The following is a 23,240-nucleotide window of genomic DNA, read 5'->3' on the forward strand; positions in this document are numbered from 1 at the left end:
ATCCATTTCCCAGGTATATGCCCCCTACGCACTTTTGGTGGCGCAACTCGCACGAACAGTCCCACCTCGACCCCGTAAACAAGCTTTTTTGCCTCGAAGAGTTCGTCGGAGACGAGGAAGCAACCTTCAGTGCAACCGTAGCACTCTTTTGTGCAACCGCCCAAACAACGCCCCCTCTACCCTCTGTCGAAACACTCGGCATTGCTGCTCCCTAAGGTGAGCTTCTCCTCATAGGCAATTCCGCTCTTATCCGGTCACGTTTGTGTGCCCGAATTTCGCAAGGCAACCTCCATGGGACATGGAAAAGACTCGAGAAGAGAGCTCGCTCACGGGAGAGAGAAGCCAAGGAGACCACGAGAGTGCTGAGAGTGGGACAGCGCTGAATAGGCGGGAGAAGCCTGCGCGTATAAACGGAGATATATATCCAATTGCAACGAAGGAACGTGCCAAAGATCGAGAACAATGGCAGAAATGCTAGTAACGTGCACTTCGGGACCAACGCATCACCGGAAGACAACCGCCAAACATCGAAAGAGTCGCGATGCTCCGCAACCTACGTGCAAAGCGGTCGCACACTGGGTAAGGGAGTGAGAGCCCCAAACATAGCTGGGCGAGGCGCTCACTCCGCTCTTTAATATCTCGTTAATACCGCCAAGGAAATGGCACAAGCGCACACACACAAGCATCCTCGGAAGAGGACAGTTCGAGTGACAGGTCAAATCCAAGAGTTCCGAAGACTACCTCCAGGAACAATCGGGAACAAGACCGATTACAAGTCGTCGAGTCTGTTACTGGGCGAACACGAGATGCGCACAGGAAATCGATCAGCCCTCACAATGGCCCAAGGCCAGAGATCGGACTGCTACGATTTACCCCAACAATCATCGTGCCACTCTTCGCAGAGAGGTGATAGACGCCAAGGAGCCCGCGCATAGCAATCGAGGTGTAAAAAGGGCGTTGAAGGCAGGAAGCCTGGACGAAAGAGGCTACGAGGTCACCTCGAAGCGGTCTAAGAGTCGGGCGCACTTGGGGCGACTACCAGTGCCAACCCCTTATCCCGCGGTGCGTCCGACACAGAGAAATTTCCAAGGCGGCCAAGGAGCCTCCCCGCATAGCAATCGGGGTGTGAGCTTACAGATGCAGCATTGATAGCAATCGAGGTGTGAGGCGAAGGATGCAGAAGTGAGAGCCGAGGGATGTAGCAGAGATAGCAATCGGGGTGTGTGATGCAGCAGAGATAGCAATCGAGGTGTGCGGTGGGAAGGGCCCAGCAGCCAGATGCATGAAGCGACGGATGAAGCAGTGATGACAACTGGGCTGTGAGGAGAGGAGGGATGCAGCCAAGAAAGCAATCAGGGCTCGAGGCAAGGGATGCATCAAGGATAGCAATCATGTTGTGAGGCGAGATTCCATAGGCTAAACGTGAGAGGCTGCAGGGTCGACTCAGAGAGGTCTATGCATGTGAGAGGCTGAAAGCAAGGTCGACTCGGAGCGGTCTATGCATCAGGCGCGCTTGGGGCGACTACCAGTGCCAACCCCTTATCCCGCGACGCGTCCGACAAAGAGAACGTTCCAAGGCGGCAGAGGAGGTTACCAGCCGAAGGATGCAGTAGCGATAACAGGTATAGTTCCGCGGCGGCCGAGAAGACTCACCGCATAGGAATCGGGATGCGAGGCGAAGGATGCGCCGGGAAGGCCCCGACGACTAGGAAGAGGCTGCAGGGCCGCCTCGGAATGGTCCAAGCATCGGACGCGATTGGGACGACTACCAGTGCCAACCCCTTATCCCGCGATGCGTCCGATACACAGATAGTTCCAACGCGGCCGAGGAGCCTCACCGCATATCAATCGGGGTGCGAGGCGAGGGATGGGGCGGGAAGGCCCCAACGGCTACACGGAAGAGGCTTCAGGGCCACCTCGGTATGGTCCAAGCATCGGACGCGCTTGGGGCGACTACCAGTGCCAACCCCTTATCCCGCGATGCGTCCGATACACAGAAGGTTGCAAGGCGGCCGAGGAGCCTCACCGCATAGCAATCGGGGGTGCGAGGCGACGGATGCGGCGAGATGGCCCCAATGGCTAGACGGAAGAGGCTTCAGGGCCGCCTCGGAATGGTCCGAGCATCGGACGCGCTTGGGGCGACTACCAGTGACAACCCCTTATCCCGCGATGCGTCCGATACGAAGACGGTTCCAAGGCGGCCGAGGAGCCTCACCGCATAGCAATCGGGGGTGCGAGGCGACGGATGGCCCCAACGGCTAGACGGAAGAGGCTTCAGGGCCGCCTCGGAATGGTCCAAGCATCGGACGCGCTTGGGGCGACTACCAGTGACAACCCCTTATCCCGCGATGCGTCCGATTCGAAGATGGTTCCAAAGCGGCCGAGGAGCATCACCGCATAGCAATCGGGGTGCGAGGTGGGGGATGCGGCGAGATGGCCCCAACGGCTAGACGGAAGAGGCTGCAGGGCCGCCTCGGAATAGTCCAAGCATCGGACGCGCTTGGGGCGACTACCAGTGACAACCCCTTATCCTGCGATGCGTCCGATACGAAGATAGTTCCAAGGCGGTCGAGGAGCCTCACCGCATAGCAATCGGGGTGCGAGGTGGGGGATGCGGCGAGATGGCCCAAACGGCTAGACGAAAGAGGCTGCAGGGCCGCCTCGGAATAGTCCAAGCATCGGACGCGCTTGGGGCGACTACCAGTGACAACCCCTTATCCCGCGATGCGTCCGATACGAAGATAGTTCCAAGGTGGCCCAGGAGCCTCACCGCATAGCAATCCGGGTGCAAGGGGGGGGATGCGGCGAGATGGCCCCAACGGCTAGACGGAAGAGGCCACAGGGCCGCCTCGAAATAGTCCAAGCATCGGAGCCTCACCGCATAGCAATCCGGGTGCAAGGGGGGGGATGCGGCGAGATGGCCCCAACGGCTAGACGGAGGAGGCCACAGGGCCGCCTCGGAATAGTCCAAGCATCGGACGCGCTTGGGGCGACTACCAGTGACAACCCCTTATCCCGCGATGCGTCCGATACGAAGATAGTTCCAAGGCGGCCGAGGAGCCTCACCGCATAGCAATCGGGGTGCGAGGTGGGGGATGCGGCGAGATGGCCCCAACGGCTAGACGGAAGAGGCTGCAGGGCCGCCTCGGAATAGTCCAAGCATCGGACGCGCTTGGGGCGACTACCAGTGACAACCCCTTATCCCGCGATGCGTCCGATACGAAGATAGTTCCAAGGCGGCCGAGGAGCCTCACCGCATAGCAATCGGGGTGCGAGGTGGGGGATGCGGCGAGATGGCCCCAACGGCTAGACGGAAGAGGCTGCAGGGCCGCCTCGGAATAGTCCAAGCATCGGACGTGCTTGGGGCGACTACCAGTGACAACCCCTTATCTCGCGATGCGTCCGATACGAAGATAGTTCCAAGGCGGCCGAGGAGCCTCACCGCATAGCAATCGGGGTGCGAGGTGGGGGATGCGGCGAGATGGCCCCAACGGCTAGACGGAAGAGGCCACAGGGCCGCCTCGGAATAGTCCAAGCATCGGACGCAGCTTGGGGCGACTACCAGTGACAACCCCTTATCCCGCGATGCGTCCGATACGAAGATAGTTCCAAGGCGGCCGAGGAGCCTCACCGCATAGCAATCGGGGTGCGAGGTGGGGGATGCGGCGAGATGGCCCCAACGGTTAGACGAAAGAGGCTGCAGGGCTGCCTCGGAATAGTCCAAGCATCGGACGCGCTTGGGGCGACTACCAGTGACAACCCCTTATCCCGCGATGCGTCCGATACGAAGATAGTTCCCAGGCGGCCGAGGAGCCTCACCGCATAGCAATCGGGGTGCGAGGCGAGGGATGCGGCGAGATGGCCCCAAAGGCTAGACGGAAGAGGCTGCAGGGCCGCCTCGGAATAGTCCAAGCATCGGACGCGCTTGGGGTGACTACCACTGCCAACCCCTTATCCCGCGATGCGTCCGATACGAAGATAGTTCCGAGGCAGCCGAGGAGGTGGGGGATGCGGCGAGATGGCCCCAACGGCTAGACGGAAGAGGCTGCAGGGCCGCCTCGGAATAGTCCAAGCATCGGACGTCCTTGGGGCGACTACCAGTGACAACCCCTTATCCCGCGATGCGTCCGATACGAAGATAGTTCCCAGGCGGCCGAGGAGCCTCACTGCATAGCAATCGGGGTGCGAGGTGAGGGATGCGGCGAGATGGCCCCAAAGGCTAGACGGAAGAGGCTGCAGGGCCGCCTCGGAATAGTCCAAGCATCGGACGCGCTTGGGGCGACTACCACTGCCAACCCCTTATCCCGCGATGCGTCCGATACACAGATAGTTCCGAGGCAGCCGAGGAGGTGGGGGATGCGGCGAGATGGCCCCAACGGCTAGACGGAAGAGGCTGCAGGGCCGCCTCGGAATAGTCCAAGCATCGGACGCGCTTGGGGCGACTACCAGTGACAACCCCTTATCCCGCGATGCGTCCGATACGAAGATAGTTCCCAGGCGGCCGATGAGCCTCACCGCATAGCAATCGGGGTGCGAGGCGAGGGATGCGGCGAGATGGCCCCAAAGGCTACACGGAAGAGGCTGCAGGGCCGCCTCGGAATAGTCCAAGCATCGGACGCGCTTGGGGCGACTACCACTGCCAACCCCTTATCCCGCGATGCGTCCGATACACAGATAGTTCCGAGGCGGCCGAGGAGCCTCACAGCATAGCAATCGTGGTGCGAGGTGGGGGATGCGGCGAGATGGCCCCAACGGCTGATGAAAGAGGCTTCAGGGCCGCCTCGGAATGGTCCAAGCATCGGACGCGCTTGGGGCGACTACCACTGCCAACCCCTTATCCCGCGATGCGTCCGATACACAGATAGTTCCGAGGCGGCCGAGGAGCCTCACAGCATAGCAATCGGGGTGCGAGGCGAGGGATGCGGCGAGAAAGCCCCAACGGCTAGAGGGAAGAGGCTTCAGGTCCGCCTCGGAATGGTCCAAGCATCGGACGCGCTTGGGGCGACTACCAGTGACAACCCCTTATCCCGCGACGCGTCTGATACACAGATAGTTCCAAGGCGGCCGAGGAGCCTCACCGCATAGCAATCGGGGTGCGAGGCGAGGGATGCGGCGAGAAGGACCCAACGGCTAGACGGAAGAGGCTTCAGGGCCGCCTCGGAATGGTCCAAGCATCGGACGCGCTTGGGGCGACTACCAGTGACAACCCCTTATCCCGCGACGCGTCCGATACACAGATAGTTCCAAGGCGGCCGAGGAGCCTCACCGCATAGCAATCGGGGTGCGAGGCGAGGGATGCGGCGAGAAGGACCCAACGGCTAGACGGAAGAGGCTTCAGGGCCGCCTCGGAATGGTCCAAGCATCGGACGCGCTTGGGGCGACTACCAGTGACAACCCCTTATCCCGCGACGCGTCTGATACACAGATAGTTCCAAGGCGGCCGAGGAGCCTCACCGCATAGCAATCGGGGTGCGAGGCGAGGGATGCGGCGAGAAGGACCCAACGGCTAGACGGAAGAGGCTTCAGGGCCGCCTCGGAATGGTCCAAGCATCGGACGCGCTTGGGGCGACTACCAGTGACAACCCCTTATCCCGCGACGCGTCCGATACACAGATAGTTCCAAGGCGGCCGAGGAGCCTCACCGCATAGCAATCGGGGTGCGAGGCGAGGGATGCGGCGAGAAGGACCCAACGGCTAGATGGAAGAGGCTTCAGGGCCGCCTCGGAATGGTCCAAGCATCGGACGCGCTTGGGGCGACTACCAGTGACAACCCCTTATCCCGCGACGCGTCCGATACACAGATAGTTCCAAGGCGGCCGAGGAGCCTCACCGCATAGCAATCGGGGTGCGAGGCGAGGGATGCGGCGAGAAGGACCCAACGGCTAGACGGAAGAGGCTTCAGGGCCGCCTCGGAATGGTCCAAGCATCGGACGCGCTTGGGGCGACTACCGTTGCCAACCCCTTATCCCGCGATGCGTCTGATACACAGATAGTTCCGAGGCGGCCGAGGAGCCTCACCGCATAGCAATCGGGTTGCGAGGCAGATTATTGGGAAGGGAACCCCCTGGGATGCGGCTCAAGCAGTGCCCAAAGGGACTGGAATGCGGAATCACATCGAGAGACCCAAATGCTATACGAGGGCTCAAATCGAATTATCGATTTGGCCACGACATGGACGCATCGGAACGACTACCTTTGCCGAACCACTCGCAATTGCATCCATACCGAAACCAATAGACATTTCCGTTAGAGCCCTCGCATAGCATTCGGGAATCTCGCATGCCCCTCTAAATCGACCAATGCTGGCGCTCAATGAAAATCCGAGCGCTACCACCGTTCGAGCGCCAGCATTGGTCGAGTTAGAGGGGCACGGGGGAGAATGCTCCAGTCAACACCTCCCCTATATAAGTTATTTGTCCGATTCTCGCACAACCGTAGTCTGCCTCGTCGAATCAAACAACGGTCCCAGATTCCGACTTCCGTTCCGTAGAGACCCAAAAGCTAGATGGAGGCTCGCAAGAAAGAGAGTCGGCACATAGCAATCAGGTTTCTCGAACGTTTAGGGACCGAGCTCACTTGCGGATAGGGCAAAATCCGCCAAGCAACCCAAAAGCTAGACGGGGGCTCGAATCGAATCGCCTAGGCGGCCACAACAACGACGTGTTAGATCGACTACCAGTGCCAAACCATTCAGCAAGACTAGTTTGTGTCGAGGCTGGATAGAGATTCTCAGAGAGCGCCCGCATAGCATTTAGGAGACCTGCCGCGTCCCTCACACTCGACAAATGGTGGTGCACGTTTATAAATCCGAGCGATCCCAACCCTTTCAAGCACCAACATCGGTCGAGATAGAGGGGCACGGAGGGGGCTGCGTGAGACAACACAGTCCCCTATATAAGTGTCACGGGGCTAGACCGGCCTGCTGCCCAAACAAGCTTTTTCCTTCCAAAGGAGGTCAAACCTCATGCGGCACTGGCAAACCTTACTCACGACTTCCATTGCGGACAAGTCCTTTCTTGTTTCCAGACTACGCCATACCCTTTTCAAGTGTCCACCACCTGACCACATTAACACACACCCATGCGGAATAGAAGTGCATGCCAACCCTCTCACGGGTTTCCTTCATCCTGATGCTTCTAGCACTCCCTTCAAGTCCCCGACTCTACTCTAGCACTGTCTTGTTGCACCATCCTTGCACCCCTGGTACAAGCTTACAGGTCTCCTCGATGTCTTCGTCTTCTTGAGTCCCCCATAAGACCCTGACTACTAACACTGACCCATCCGGAACTCCTTAAGTCCTCCGGCTCCAACTTTGCACACTCCCTGAGCATGCCCAGTACTCCCACAGCACTGGCACCCCATGTTGGCCTCCCTCGGCTCCTCTGAACCCTCAAGCACCAAACATATCTCATGGGACGACTAGACTCCCTGAGCTAGCCTCCTGTTTGTCCATCTCCACACAATGAACACAACACTAGGGCAATAGGTAGCTTTATTGTTATGAGGAGACGGCCCCTGGCTCGATCTACAAACAATTCCAACTCTGTCGTTGGTCACTACCCTGAATACTTCCCAAGCATCCAATTACAAGTTCCTGCCCCTAGATCAACGTCCACTCTTGAAACACCGGCACAGATACCACTGCACCTCGCCCCTGGCGATAGCTTCTCATATAGACTCCTGATCCACGAAGACCTTGTCTCCTTCGGAACTCAACCTGGCGCACCACTGACTCCCTCCCGAGCCTGCGACGGCTTACCCAGTACACAACTCAGAACTCCTTCCTGAACAAGGACTCCAAGTCACACTGCTTTGGGCCCTTGGCCTATGCCTACATGGCTTCACTGGTGAACCCGGTTCCCTGTACATCCTATGCACAATAACCAGCTCCATGCAAACACTCAGTCTAAGCCTCTCAGACTGACAAAACACCTTGCACTCCTACTTGGGCACCAAGCTCTTCGCTCCATGATCCAATCCAATGTCCTTGGTCGCTGAACTCTCCTTCAACTCGGCTGTGCTCCCAGAACAACTCGCCTACGGACCATGTCCCCTTTTCGGTCATGCAACTCGTCCATCTTTGTCACCCTCTTGGACTCGCCTCATGGCTCGGCTCAACATGAGCACACTTTCGGAACCCAGTCCCTACTGCCACATTTGACCCCCACTCTAGGGCCTCGAGATCCCGGATCTCAATGCAAATCCCACTTCAGGTAACTTAGGTGCGTGCCCGGCACATCACCCCACTTGTTCCACAAGACACATGGACTTCCAGCTCTGCAACTCAACCCACATAGCTTGCCCAACTCTCAAGCTCCAACATTCCGATATAGATAGCCCATTGCACGGCCATCCCCCTTACAAGATCTTGGGTACTCCATTTCCCCAACTGGGACAATCCATTGCCCGATCATCCTCCTCGCAAGAGCCTAGGTACTCCACTTCCCTAGTCCTCGGGTCATAGACAACTCCCCGGGAGTCATCCCCTAGGGACCATGAGAATGCATCCACCAGTAAACCTCACCATCCAATGATAAGGCGGGGTTACTCTACTTCACCCCTAATGTCCATGTAGGACCTCTATCTCCCTGAGACTAGAGGGCAGGGTTACTCTTCTTCACCCCTAGGAGGAGGTGTCTACCGCAGACCACCTTGGTGCACTCCTGGCACTCGGCTATTCTTTCAACCGACCCCCATATATAAGTTTTTCGTCCAATTCTCACAAAACTGTAGCTTGGCATTAACCTTTTGTCAATCACCACAACTTCCACCTGCTGAGAATAACAAGGGACTTACAACCCCAGAAGCCTACTGATCTCCCTGAGACAGCATCCCCTTACATCCTCCCCCACTTAAAACAGGCGACGTCCTCGGCGCCGGACCATTCGACCCGAGTCTCGTCCTTCGCAACATTAGGACCTGTTAAAAGTGAACTTCAGATTCACTGTGCCCTGCACTTGTATCATTTCTGTCCCTGACATACTTGATACTTGCCAGCATACCCCATACTGGACTTTCACTTGCATGAATCCTATCCATGGCTAACTCGCTTCGGCAACCCCCTGAGTCCAACTCACTGCCTCCGCACTGATCTTTGCTGCTAGTCCCCGACTCAACAACATATTGCAAGAACCTAGTCCTTGACTTCCACTGAGATGACTGTCCTTGTTTGAACATCTGTGAAACAACTCTGTGATATTCGGCTGCACCATGCCCCATACCGGCTTCTACATCTCCAAGACTCCACCGTTTGCACCGCAACACGACAGAACACCACAAACCATGCTCACCTCTCAACTCAGCCACTAGTGCCATCCTCGACGACACCTTTGTCTTCCAACTTCCACTGCTCCCGGATCCAATCCTAGCATCCACTGAAAGACACGCTTGCTACCAACCCTGTTGTGCAAGCCCCTGGTATCTTGCCACCCTGAAGACACATACTCCACTGACCAAAACACCCAACTGACTTCCCAAGTCGCACATTCAACCTTCAGCTTTCAACTTCCTTTCTGTAGTGCCATCCTGATTGCCTGTTGACTGACCCCGGTGCGCCCCGCGTCTTATCCTGTCCCCAACAACTCAACTCAAGAACAACAACCAACATACTCCCATTGATGCACCTCTAGCTGCACATGATCCTCCTGGTACTTGTCAACCACTTCCACCTCCATGGTGTACTCTCGCAAACCCACACCTCATGAGTCTGCCTTGGTGCACTTCCCTGAAGACACCCATCTTGCATTGCATCCCACACATTCGATCTTGTCTACTTCAATCTGCTGTACTACTTTGTCTGATTGATGCACTGTCCACGGAACGCCCTGCGCCCTCGGTGCTGCAACCCAAAGAAACTACCAACATCATTCAGCCGACCAACCTCTCGTGCATAATGCCTCTGCAATCCACATCCAATGTGGGCAAGGTACTCACTCCTTCCCTTGACTTTTTTCTGTGACGGTCCCATCTTTGGTTCCCAACCTTCAGACCTAACTCGCCACAAATTCATACCTCAGATCATGTCCCAGACACAATCCTATATCTTAGGTGCACTTCCCTGAAGACACCCAACTCTTGCATTACATCCTACACATTCGGTGAACTCACTTCCATCCATTGTGCCACTTTGTCTGACTGACGCACTGTCCACGGAACGCCCTGCGCCCTCGGTGCTGCAACCCAAAGAAGCCACCAACATTTGTAAGCTAGCCAACCTCTTGTGCCCGATGCCTTTGCAAACCACATCCAATGTGGGCAAGGTACTACCTCTTTCCCTTGACTTCCTTTGTGACTTGGCCCCTCACTGGCTTTCCACCATCGGACCTGCTTCGCCACCCAATTTACACCTCGGATCATGTCCCGGACACAACCCTACACCACACTGGGAATGACCTTATGCCATCCCACAGCCCAAATCGTTACACCTCGGACCCATCCTTGACAAGATCCTACACCACACTGCTCCTCGCAGCTCCTAACTCCTTTGACTGGTCTTAAATGCCACTGCCCTTGGACACTGCCATATCAAATCTTGTGGCCCTGCCGACTACTTCCAGCACTGAACCCAGTTCAATACTGACTCACACCTTGCCTACTTCGCTCCGCCCGAACTACTAAGGCACTTCCCGTGCAAGATTTACTCCACCAAGAGATCCACTTCTGATCCCTTGTCGCTCCACTAGCATAGTCCCTTCCTGATGGAACCCGGCCCCAGGCACAACTCCAACCAGCTGACTACCACTCATGGAACTTGGCCACGGACTTCACCATCCTTATCCCTACCTTGATTGGCCTCACATTTTTAGTGACCACGCCCTGCTAGCCACCCTGGTCTACCTGTCCTCGACACTGCAAACCACAATCCGCCTTCGCAGTCTTCCTCTGACCACTTGATAGCCCAGCTACCTCAGCTCATCTAACTGGCCCTGCCAATTATTATGCTCTGATACCAACTGTCACGGGGCTAGACCGGCCTGCTGCCCAAACAAGCTTTTTCCTTCCAAAGGAGGTCAAACCTCATGCGGCACTGGCAAACCTTACTCACGACTTCCATTGCGGACAAGTCCTTTCTTGTTTCCAGACTACGCCATACCCTTTTCAAGTGTCCACCACCTGACCACATTAACACACACCCATGCGGAATAGAAGTGCATGCCAACCCTCTCACGGGTTTCCTTCATCCTGATGCTTCTAGCACTCCCTTCAAGTCCCCGACTCTACTCTAGCACTGTCTTGTTGCACCATCCTTGCACCCCTGGTACAAGCTTACAGGTCTCCTCGATGTCTTCGTCTTCTTGAGTCCCCCATAAGACCCTGACTACTAACACTGACCCATCCGGAACTCCTTAAGTCCTCCGGCTCCAACTTTGCACACTCCCTGAGCATGCCCAGTACTCCCACAGCACTGGCACCCCATGTTGGCCTCCCTCGGCTCCTCTGAACCCTCAAGCACCAAACATATCTCATGGGACGACTAGACTCCCTGAGCTAGCCTCCTGTTTGTCCATCTCCACACAATGAACACAACACTAGGGCAATAGGTAGCTTTATTGTTATGAGGAGACGGCCCCTGGCTCGATCTACAAACAATTCCAACTCTGTCGTTGGTCACTACCCTGAATACTTCCCAAGCATCCAATTACAAGTTCCTGCCCCTAGATCAACGTCCACTCTTGAAACACCAGCACAGATACCACTGCACCTCGCCCCTGGCGATAGCTTCTCATATAGACTCCTGATCCACGAAGACCTTGTCTCCTTCGGAACTCAACCTGGCGCACCACTGACTCCCTCCCGAGCCTGCGACGGCTTACCCAGTACACAACTCAGAACTCCTTCCTGAACAAGGACTCCAAGTCACACTGCTTTGGGCCCTTGGCCTATGCCTACATGGCTTCACTGGTGAACCCGGTTCCCTGTACATCCTATGCACAATAACCAGCTCCATGCAAACACTCAGTCTAAGCCTCTCAGACTGACAAAACACCTTGCACTCCTACTTGGGCACCAAGCTCTTCGCTCCATGATCCAATCCAATGTCCTTGGTCGCTGAACTCTCCTTCAACTCGGCTGTGCTCCCAGAACAACTCGCCTACGGACCATGTCCCCTTTTCGGTCATGCAACTCGTCCATCTTTGTCACCCTCTTGGACTCGCCTCATGGCTCGGCTCAACATGAGCACACTTTCGGAACCCAGTCCCTACTGCCACATTTGACCCCCACTCTAGGGCCTCGAGATCCCGGATCTCAATGCAAATCCCACTTCAGGTAACTTAGGTGCGTGCCCGGCACATCACCCCACTTGTTCCACAAGACACATGGACTTCCAGCTCTGCAACTCAACCCACATAGCTTGCCCAACTCTCAAGCTCCAACATTCCGATATAGATAGCCCATTGCACGGCCATCCCCCTTACAAGATCTTGGGTACTCCATTTCCCCAACTGGGACAATCCATTGCCCGATCATCCTCCTCGCAAGAGCCTAGGTACTCCACTTCCCTAGTCCTCGGGTCATAGACAACTCCCCGGGAGTCATCCCCTAGGGACCATGAAAATGCATCCACCAGTAAACCTCACCATCCAATGATAAGGCGGGGTTACTCTACTTCACCCCTAATGTCCATGTAGGACCTCTATCTCCCTGAGACTAGAGGGCAGGGTTACTCTTCTTCACCCCTAGGAGGAGGTGTCTACCGCAGACCACCTTGGTGCACTCCTGGCACTCGGCTATTCTTTCAACCGACCCCCATATATAAGTTTTTCGTCCAATTCTCACAAAACTGTAGCTTGGCATTAACCTTTTGTCAATCACCACAACTTCCACCTGCTGAGAATAACAAGGGACTTACAACCCCAGAAGCCTACTGATCTCCCTGAGACAGCATCCCCTTACATAAGTTATTTGTCCGATTCTCACACATCCGAAGAATGGTCATCAAATCGGACAACAGCCCAAACTTCCGACTTCCGTCCCAGAAAGCCCAAGAGCTATCTAAAACGTTCATGGCCGGAACTCGATCGCGGCTATACCAGTCCGCCAAGCAACCCAAAAGCTAGACTGGAGCTCTAGTTGAATCACCTCTGTGGCCACTGCAAGGACGTGTTGGAGCGACTACCATTGCCGAACCATTCCGCAGGTCGAGTCCATACCAAGGCCGCATAGAGATTCACGATGAGCTCCTGCATAGCAATCAGGAGACTTGCCGTGTCCATCACAATCGATAAATCCTGGTGCAAGATTTTTGCATCCGAGCTCTCCAACCAGTAGAGCACCAGCATCAATCGACATAAACGGGCACGGGGGGAGGATGCTCGAGAACACTACCTCCCCTATATAAGTTATTTGTCCGATTCTCAAGCAGCCGAAGTCTGGTCATCGAATCGGGTCAAAGACCACAACTTCCGACTTTACCCACAATGCAAGTCATCGAATCGAACATCGGCCCCCGAGTCGGACTCCATGCGTATGTCAGGTCATCGGACCCAAATTCTGCCTTCCTGCGCATGGCGGGCCATCAATATCAACTCGGTCATCGGACCCAAACTCCGCCTTTCTGCGTATGGCACGCCTTCAAATCGGTCATCGGACCCAAATTCCGCCTTCCTATGCATGGCGGGCCATCAACATCAACTCGGTCATCGGACCCAAATTCCGCCTTTCTGCGCATGGCACGCCATCAACTCGGTCATCGGACCCAAATTCCGCCTTCCTGCGCATGGCAGGTCATCGGACACAAATTCAGACCTCGCGAATATGCATACGTATCGAATCGGTCATCGGACCCAACTTCCGACTTCATCCATACTGTAGGGTCTCTGAGGTTGGCGCGGTGCGCTCAACCCGGGGAGTCGACCCATCGAAGCATACACCTCCCCTATATAAGCTATTTGTCCGATTCCCACACCTGTGTAGTTTGCACCTCTGACCAGGACATCGACCCCAACTTCCGAACTCGACTGCAACGACGGCACCAGCGCCTTGGTGCGCACCTTGCGACGCACAGTCCCAACATTCGCCTTCCTGCACATGGCAGGTCATCGGACCCAAATTCCGACCTCGCGAGTATGCCTACATATCGAATCGGTCATCGGACCCAACTTCCGACTTCATCCATACCGTAGGGTCTTTGAGGTTGGCGCGGTGCGCTCAACCCGGGGAGTCGACCCAACGAAGCATACACCTCCCCTATATAAGCTATTTGTCCGATTCCCACACCTGTGTAGTTTGCACCTCCGATCAGGACATCGACCCCAACTTCCGAACTCGCCTGCAACGACCGAACCAGCGCCTTGGTGCGCACCTTGCAACGCACAGTGCCAACATTCGCCTTCCTCAACATGGCAGGTCATCGGACCCAAATTCCGACCTCGCGAGTATGCCTACATATCGAATCGGTCATCGGACCCAACTTCCGACTTCATCCATACCGTAGGGTCTTTGAGGTTGGCGCGGTGCGCTCAACCCGGGGAGTCGACCCAACGAAGCATACACCTCCCCTATATAAGCTATTTGTCCGATTCCCACACCTGTGTAGCTTGCACCTCCGATCAGGACATCGACCCCAACTTCCGAACTCGACTAAAAAGACCGCACCAGCGCCTTGGTGTGCACCTTGCAACGCACAGTGCCAACATTCGCCTTCCTACACATGGCAGGTCATCGGACCCAAATTCCGACCTCATGAGCATACCTACTAATCGAATCGGTCATCGGACCCAACTTCCGACTTCATCCATACCGTAGGGTCTTTGAGGTTGGCGCGGTGCGCTCAACCTGGGGAGTCGACCCATCGAAGCATACACCTCCCCTATATAAGCTATTTGTCCGATTCCGACACCTGTGTAGTTTGCACCTCCGCTCAGGACATCGACCCCAACTTCCGAACTCGCCTGCAACGACCGAACCAGCGCCTTGGTGCGCACCAAAAGTGCGCACTTTTGGTGCGCACCAAAAGTGCGCACTTTTGGAGGGCACTTTTTGGAGGGCACTTTTCTGCGCTCCAAAGGTGCGCACTTTTGGAGGGCACTTTTTGGAGGGCACTTTTCTGCGCTCCAAAGGTGCGCACTTTTGGAGGGCACTTTTTGGAGGGCACTTTTCTGCGCTCCAAAGGTGCGCACTTTTGGAGGGCACTTTTTGGAGGGCACTTTTCTGCGCTCCAAAGGTGCGCACTTTTGGAGGGCACTTTTTGGAGGGCACTTTTCTGCGCTCCAAAGGTGCGCACTTTTGGAGGGCACTTTTTGGAGGGCACTTTTCTGCGCTCCAAAGGTGCGCACTTTTGGAGGGCACTTTTTGGAGGGCACTTTTCTGCGCTCCAAAGGTGCGCACTTTTGGAGGGCACTTTTCTGCGCTCCAAAGGTGCGCACTTTTGGAGGGCACTTTTTGGAGGGCACTTTTCTGCGCTCCAAAGGTGCGCACTTTTGGAGGGCACTTTTGTGCACTCCAAAGGTGCGCACTTTTGGAGGGCACTTTTCCTGCGCTCCAAAGGTGCACACCTAGGTGAGCACCTTCGACCACACCTTGTAGCACACCAAACTCTGACTTTCGACTTCATCCGCAATGCAGGGTCTTTGAGGTTGGCGCAATGCGCACAACCAGGGGAGTCGACCCATCAAACCCAACACCTCCCCTATATAAGCTATTTGTCTGATTCTCATACATGCGTAGCCTGCAAGAGCAATTAGGACATCGACCCCAACTTTCGGCTTCTAAACGAAAACAAGGTCTTTGAGGTTGGCGCAGTGCGCACAACCAGGGGAGTCAACCCACCGAATGCAACACCTCCCCTATATAAGCTATTTGTCTGATTCTCATACATGCGTAGACTGCAGCAATGATTAGGACATCCACCCCAACTTTTGACTTCTTAAACAAGACAGGGTCTTTGAAGTTGGTGCAGTGCACACAACCAGGGGAGTCGACCCATCAAACGCAACACCTCCCCTATATAAAGCTATTTGTCCGATTCTCATACGTGTAGTCTGCAGCAGCGATTACGACATCGACCCCAACTTCCGAATTCGTTTGCATTGACCGCACCAAAGGTGCGCGCCTTGGTGTGCACCCTGGAGTGCACTTTGGTGCTCACCTCGGTGCACACTTTGGTGTGCACCAAAGGTGCGCACCTTGGAGCGCACCAAAGGTGTACACTTTGGAGCGCACCACATAGGGTCTTTGAGAGGTTGGCGCAGTGCGCACACCAAGGTGGGTGTTGAGGTGCGTGCCGAGGTGGGTGGGTGCTAGGGTGCGCTCCATGGTGGGTGCCAGGGTGGGTGCGTGCTAGGGTGGATTCCAAAGAGGGTCATAGGGTGGGTGCCAAGGTGGGTTGGTGATATAGTGGGTTCAAAGGTGGGTACTAGGGTGGGTTCCAAGGTGGGTCACAAGTTGGGTGCCAGGATGCGTGGGTGTTAGGTTGGGTGCCAAGGTGGGCTCCTGCGTGGGTGGGTGCTAGGGTGGGTTTCAAGGTGGACGCGAGGGCGGGTGCCAAGGTGGGTAACAAGTTGGGTGTTAGGATGGGTGAGTGCTAGAGTGGGTGCCAAGGTGGGTGGGTGCTAAGGTGGATGCCAAGGTGGTTCACAGGGTGGGTGGGTTCTAGGGTGAGTTCCAAGGTGGGTCACAGGTTCAGTGCTAGGGTGGGTGTCAAGGCGGGTGTCGAGGTGCCTGGGTGCTAGGGTGTGGATGCCAATGTGGGTCATAGGGTGGGTACTAGGGTGGGCTGCAATGTGGGTGCCAAGGTGGGTAACATGCTCGGTGGGTTCTAAATTGGGTGCCAGGGTGGGTGTGCACCCACCTTGCCCGAGGTGGGTGCCAAGGTGCCAGTGTGGGTGGGTGCTAAGGTGGATGCCAAGGTGGGTGAGAAGGTGGGTGATAGGTTGAGTGGTAGGATGGGTGGGTGCCAAGATGGGTCACAGGGTGGGTGCAAGGGTGGGTAGGTGCTAGGGTTGGTGTCAGGGTGGGTGGGTGCTAGGTTGGGTTCCAAGGTGGGTGCGAGGGTGAGTGTCAAGGTGGGTCACAGGTTAGGTGCTAGGATGGGTGAGTGCTAGGGTGCAAAGGTGCCAGGGTGGGTGCTAGGATGGGTCGATGCTAGGGTGAGTGGCAAGGTGGGTCCACAAGTGTCAAGGTGGGTGCCGAGGTGGGTGCCAAGTTGGGTTCCAAGGTGGGTGCCAACGTGGGTGCTAGGGTGCGTGGGTTAAAGGGTGTGTCACAACGTGGGTGCCAGGATGGGTGCGCACCCACACTGGCCAAGACGGGTGCAAGGTTGGGTTCCAAGCCCGGTCACAGGCTGGGTGCTAGGATGGGTGGGTGCCAAGGTGGGCACCAGGGTGGGTGCACCCACCCTGGCCAAGGTGGGTCACGGGGTGGGTCCTAGGGTGGGTAACGGGGTGGGTACTAAGGTGCGTGCCAAGGTGGGTCATAGGGTGGGTGCCAAGGTGGGCACCAGGGTGGGTGTGCACCAACCCTAGCCAGGGTAGGTCACGGGGTGGTTGTCGGGGTGGGCTTCAAGGAGCCAAGGTGGGTGGCAAGTAGCCAAGTTGCGTGCCAAGGTGGGTGTCGGGGTGGGTGCCAAGGATCCAAGGTGGGTGCCAAGGAACCAAGGTGGGTGTCTGGGTGGGTGCCGAGGTGGGAGCCAGGGTGGGTCCCAAGGTGAGTGCAAAGGTGGGTGCCAGGGTCAAGGTGAGTGCCAATGTGGGTTCCAAGGTGCCAGGGTCAGGGTGAGTGCCAATGTGGGTTCAAAGGTGCTAAGTTGGGTGCGAGGTTGGGTGTGAGGGTGGGTGGGTGCCAAGGTGTGCTAGGTGGAAGCCCGGGTGGGTCGGCATCCCATGGGTGTCGAGTTGGGTGCCTGATGGGTGCTTCTTGTCAAGTTTTAGTCGTCGGGACTCATTTCGAGCCTTAGAGGTCGTTTCTTGTCCGGTTGCCCTGTCTTCGACCTGGGAACCCAATTTTGGTCCTCGGGTCCCATTTTTTTTTGTCTCGCATCCCACTTTTGGCCTGTGGCCTTTTCGGGGTCGATTCTCGTTTTGGGCATCAGAGCATGTTTCTTCTCCTAAAACCCAATATTTGTTTATTAAGTCTCGGAACACATTTTTGTTCTCGTGGACCCATCATGGGTCTTGGAACGCATTTGTGGTCCTTGGGTCCCATTTTGCATCCCGAAACTTGTGTTTTGGTGCTTGATCCCTATTTTGGGTGCCCACCTTGCACCAAGTGCGCACCCGGGGCAAACCGAGCGCCTTGGTGCACCGGGGCAAGATCGAGCGTGCACCCGAGGCGCCCCGAACATGCACCAAGGTGCACTCGGCCCACATGTGAGCGCAGGTCGTTGCGCCCGAGGTGGTGTGTGGGCACCGCGTTGCAGACGGGACACTGCACGCACACGACGCCCCGTCCAGGTGCACGCACGTAGGCCGGGCCGGGTGCACACCCGATGCCCTAGCAAGGTGCGTGCACCCGGGCAGGGCTCACACTTGGCGAACGGGGCGCACTTCGCGAGGGAGGGTGTGCACCTCGACGGGGGTGGGTGGCCGGGGTGGATTCGCACGTGGGTCGCGGTTTGCTAAGTACACACTGCGACAAGCTCATAACGGGTGCGATCATACCAGCGTTAGTGCACCGGATCCCATCAGAACTCCGCAGTTAAGCGCGCTTGGGCCGGAGTAGTACTGGGATGGGTGACCTCCCGGGAAGTCCCGGTGTTGCACCCTTTTTTAGTTTTTCGCCGGGCGTCGCAATGCTATTTGAATTAACCTTTTGCCCGTTTGCGTTCTCGTCGGGGCCGGGCCGGGCCGGGGTGCGTTGCCCGCACTACCGCGCGCGCCGGGGCGACACCGAGCGCGCACCCGAGGCGCCCCGAGCACACAGGCCACGGTGCAACCCGGGCGTTGTGCGCGCACCCCGGTGCGCCCGAGGTGCTGCGCGCGCACCCAGGTGAAATCGGTGTGCACCTCGGCCAGTGCGCGCTCGGTCGAGTCGCGCACGTTGGCCAAGGTGCACGGTGATGTTTCTTACTCTAAGGTTCCGCACCAGACGCCCGGGACAGGTGAGCGAAGCTGGGCGGGGCCGGGTGCGCGCCCGGGGCAGGTGCACGCAGCTGGAGAGAGCTTTGGAGCGCACCAGAGGTGCGCACCTTGGAGCACACTTCGGAGCGCACCAATGATGCGCTCCATTCAAAAGTTTCCTGAAAAGGCAAAAAAAGTTGAGATTATAGAATTTCCCACTTGAGAGATTGTAAAAAAAAAAAATTTAAAATGAAGGAAACGCGGGTGCCAAGGTGTGCGCGCCCGGGTGCGCAGCCCAGCCAAGGTGTGCGCACCAAGGCGCCCACCCTGGCGAAGGTGCACGCAAGGTGCGCACCCGAGGCAAACCGGACAATTAACCCAACTTTCGACTTCGCGCGCACCTGCGCACCTTGGAGCGCACTTCGGAGCGCTCCTTGGTGCGCACCAATCTTGGGCACCTCGGAGTGCACCATGGCGCCCACCAAGGTGCGCACCCGGGGCAAACCGAGCTTCGACTTCGTGCGCACCTTGGAGGCGCCCACCAAGGTGCGCAGCCCAGCCAAGGCGTGCGCATCAAGGTGCGCACCCGGGGCAAACCGAGCTCCGACTTCGTACGCACCATGGAGCGCACAAAAGGTGCGCAACCCAGCCAAGGTGTGCGCACCCCGGGCAAACCGAGCTCCGAATCGTGCGCACCAGAGGTGCACGCCATCGTGCGCACCTTGGAGCACACTTCGGAGCCCTCCTTGGTGCGCACCGATGTTGTGCACCTCGGAGCGCACCCGGGGAAAACAATGCAATTAACCCGACTTTTGACTTCGTGCGCACCTCGAAGCGCTCTCGGGTTCGCACCTCGGAGCACACCGAGGTGCGCACCTTTGATGCGCTGCCTTCACCAATTTCCAGAAAAGGCAAGAAAACATTGAGAAGGTGTGCGCACCGAGGTGCCCACCCTGGCGAAGGTGCACGCGAGGTGCGCACCCGGGGCAAACCGGGCTCCGACTTCGTGCACGCCATGCTGCGCACCTTGGAGGGCCATGGTGCGCACCTTGGAGCAAACTTCGGAGCGCTCAATGGTGCCCAACCCAGCCAAGGTGCCCACCGCGGCGAAGGTGCACGCGAGGTGCGCACCCGGGGCAAACCGGGCTCCGACTTCGTGCACGCCGCACCTTGGAGCACACTTCGGAGCGCTCCTTGGTGCGCACCAGGGCGCGCAAACCAGCCGAGGTGCCCACCCCGGCGAAGGTGCACGCGAGGTGCGCACCCGGGGCAAACCGGGCTCCGACTTCGTGCACGCCATGGTGCGCACCCGGGGCAAACCGGACTCCGACTTCGTGCAGGCCGCACCTTGGAGCACACTTCGGAGCGCTCCTTGGTGCGCACCATGGTGCCCACCAGGGCGCGCAACCCAGCCAAGGTCTGCACACCAAGGTGCCCACCCCGGCGAAGGTGCACGCGAGGTGCGCACCCGGGGCAAACCGGGCTCCGACTTCGTGCACGCCATGGTGCCCACCGCGGCGAAGGTGCACGCGAGGTGCGCACCCGGGGCAAACCGGGCTCCGACTTCGTGCACGGCGCACCTTGGAGCACACTTCGGAGCGCTCCTTGGTGCGCACCATGGTGCCCACCAGGGCGCGCAACCCAGCCAAGGTGTGCGCACCAAGGTGCACGCGAGGTGCGCAACCGGGGCAAACCGGGGTCCGACTTCGTGCACGCCGCACCTTGGAGCACACATCGGGGCGCTCCCGGGTTCGCACCGTGGTGGGCACCTCGGAGCACACCAAGGTGGGCAGCGAGGTGCGCACCTTTGATGCGATGCCTTCACTAATTTCCATAAAAGGCAAAAAAAAACGAGATTTTAAAATTTCCGTTTTGAAAGATAGTGAAAAAAAGGGAATGCTGGTGCCATCTTGAGCCCGCCCTGGTGCGCAGCCCAGCCAAGGTGTGCGCACCAAGGTGCCCACCCTGGCGAAGGTGCGCGCCCGGGCAATTAACCCAACTTCCAACCTCGCGCGCGCCAGGGTGGGAGCGCACCCAACAACCGGGCCTGGGAAGAGCCAATGCGAGAAACCCCACCAAACGCTCTGACAAAAAAAGAGGGGGCGCTCCAGTAACCCCGCTTCGGAGCGCACCCTGGGCAAACCCAGCCAAGGTGCCCACCCCGGCCAAGGTGCAGGCGAGGTGCGCACCCGGGGCAAACCGGGCTCCGACAACGTGCACGCCGCACCTTGGAGCACACTTCGTAGCGCTCCCGGGTGCGCACCTTTGATGCGCTGCCTTCACTAATTTCCAGAAAAGGCAAAAAAAAAAGGAGATTTTGAAATTTCCGTTTTGAAAGATAGTGAAAAAAACGGAACGCGGGTGCCATCTTGAGCCCGCCCTGGTGCGCAGCCCAGGCAAGGTGCCCACCCTGGCAAAGGTGCGCACCCGGGCAATTAACCCTACTTCCGACTTCGTGCGCGCCAGGGTGGCAACCGGGCCTGGGAAGAGCCAATGCGAGAAACCCCACCAAACGCTCCGACAAAAAAAGAGGCGGCGCTCCAATAACCCCGCTTCGGAGCGCAGCCGGGGCAAACCCAGCCAAGGTGCCCACCCCGACGAAGGTGCACGCGAGGAGCGCACCCGGGGCAAACCGGGCTCCGACAACGTGCACGCAGCACCTTGGAGCACACTTCGAAGCACTCCCGGGTGCCCACCGGCGTTGCGCACCGTGGTGGGCAGCGAGGTGCGCACCTTTGATGCGCTGCCTTCACTAATTTCCAGAAAAAGGCAAAAAAAAATGAGATTTTAAAATTTCCGTTTTGAAAGATAGTGAAAAAAAAGGAACGCGGGTGCCATCTTGAGCCCGCCCTGGTGCGCAGCCCAGGCAAGGCATGCGCACCAAGGTGCCCACCCGAGGTGCACACCCGGGGCAAACCGGGCTCCGACTTCGTGCAGGCCGCACCTTGGAGCACACTTCGGAGCGCTCCTTGGTGCGCACCATGGTGCCCACCAGGGCGCGCAACCCAGCCAAGGTCTGCACACCAAGGTGCCCACCCCGGCGAAGGTGCACGCGAGGTGCGCACCCGGGGCAAACCGGGCTCCGACTTCGTGCACGCCATGGTGCCCACCGCGGCGAAGGTGCACGCGAGGTGCGCACCCGGGGCAAACCGGGCTCCGACTTCGTGCACGGCGCACCTTGGAGCACACTTCGGAGCGCTCCTTGGTGCGCACCATGGTGCCCACCAGGGCGCGCAACCCAGCCAAGGTGTGCGCACCAAGGTGCACGCGAGGTGCGCACCCGGGGCAAACCGGGGTCCGACTTCGTGCACGCCGCACCTTGGAGCACACATCGGGGCGCTCTCGGGTTCGCACCGTGGTGGGCACCTCGGAGCACACCAAGGTGGGCAGCGAGGTGCGCACCTTTGATGCGATGCCTTCACTAATTTCCATAAAAGGCAAAAAAAAATGAGATTTTAAAATTTCCGTTTTGAAAGATAGTGAAAAAAAGGGAATGCTGGTGCCATCTTGAGCCCGCCCTGGTGCGCAGCCCAGCCAAGGTGTGCGCACCAAGGTGCCCACCCTGGCGAAGGTGCGCGCCCGGGCAATTAACCCAACTTCCAACCTCGCGCGCGCCAGGGTGGGAGCGCACCCAACAACCGGGCCTGGGAAGAGCCAATGCGAGAAACCCCACCAAACGCTCTGACAAAAAAAGAGGGGGCGCTCCAGTAACCCCGCTTCGGAGCGCACCCTGGGCAAACCCAGCCAAGGTGCCCACCCCGGCCAAGGTGCAGGCGAGGTGCGCACCCGGGGCAAACCGGGCTCCGACAACGTGCACGCCGCACCTTGGAGCACACTTCGTAGCGCTCCCGGGTGCGCACCTTTGATGCGCTGCCTTCACTAATTTCCAGAAAAGGCAAAAAAAAAAGGAGATTTTGAAATTTCCGTTTTGAAAGATAGTGAAAAAAATGGAACGCGGGTGCCATCTTGAGCCCGCCCTGGTGCGCAGCCCAGGCAAGGTGCCCACCCTGGCAAAGGTGCGCACCCGGGCAATTAACCCTACTTCCGACTTCGTGCGCGCCAGGGTGGCAAACCGGGCTCCGACTTCGTGCAGGCCGCACCTTGGAGCACACTTCGGAGCGCTCCTTGGTGCGCACCATGGTGCCCACCAGGGCGCGCAACCCAGCCAAGGTCTGCACACCAAGGTGCCCACCCCGGCGAAGGTGCACGCGAGGTGCGCACCCGGGGCAAACCGGGCTCCGACTT

General features: G+C 57.9%; 1 non-coding gene across 1 annotated transcript; it reads left to right on the forward strand.

Moving 5' to 3' along the window:
• The first annotated feature begins 18,582 nt into the window (after window positions 1-18,582).
• LOC131861085 (5S ribosomal RNA) lies at window positions 18,583-18,701 on the forward strand. Its single transcript, XR_009360166.1, has one exon. It is a non-coding gene; the product is annotated as a 5S ribosomal RNA (ribosomal RNA).
• Window positions 18,702-23,240: the final 4,539 nt, after the last annotated feature.

This window comes from Cryptomeria japonica, unplaced genomic scaffold (genome assembly GCF_030272615.1).
Source record: "Cryptomeria japonica unplaced genomic scaffold, Sugi_1.0 HiC_scaffold_20, whole genome shotgun sequence".
Classification (NCBI taxonomy): Eukaryota; Viridiplantae; Streptophyta; class Pinopsida; order Cupressales; family Cupressaceae; genus Cryptomeria; species Cryptomeria japonica.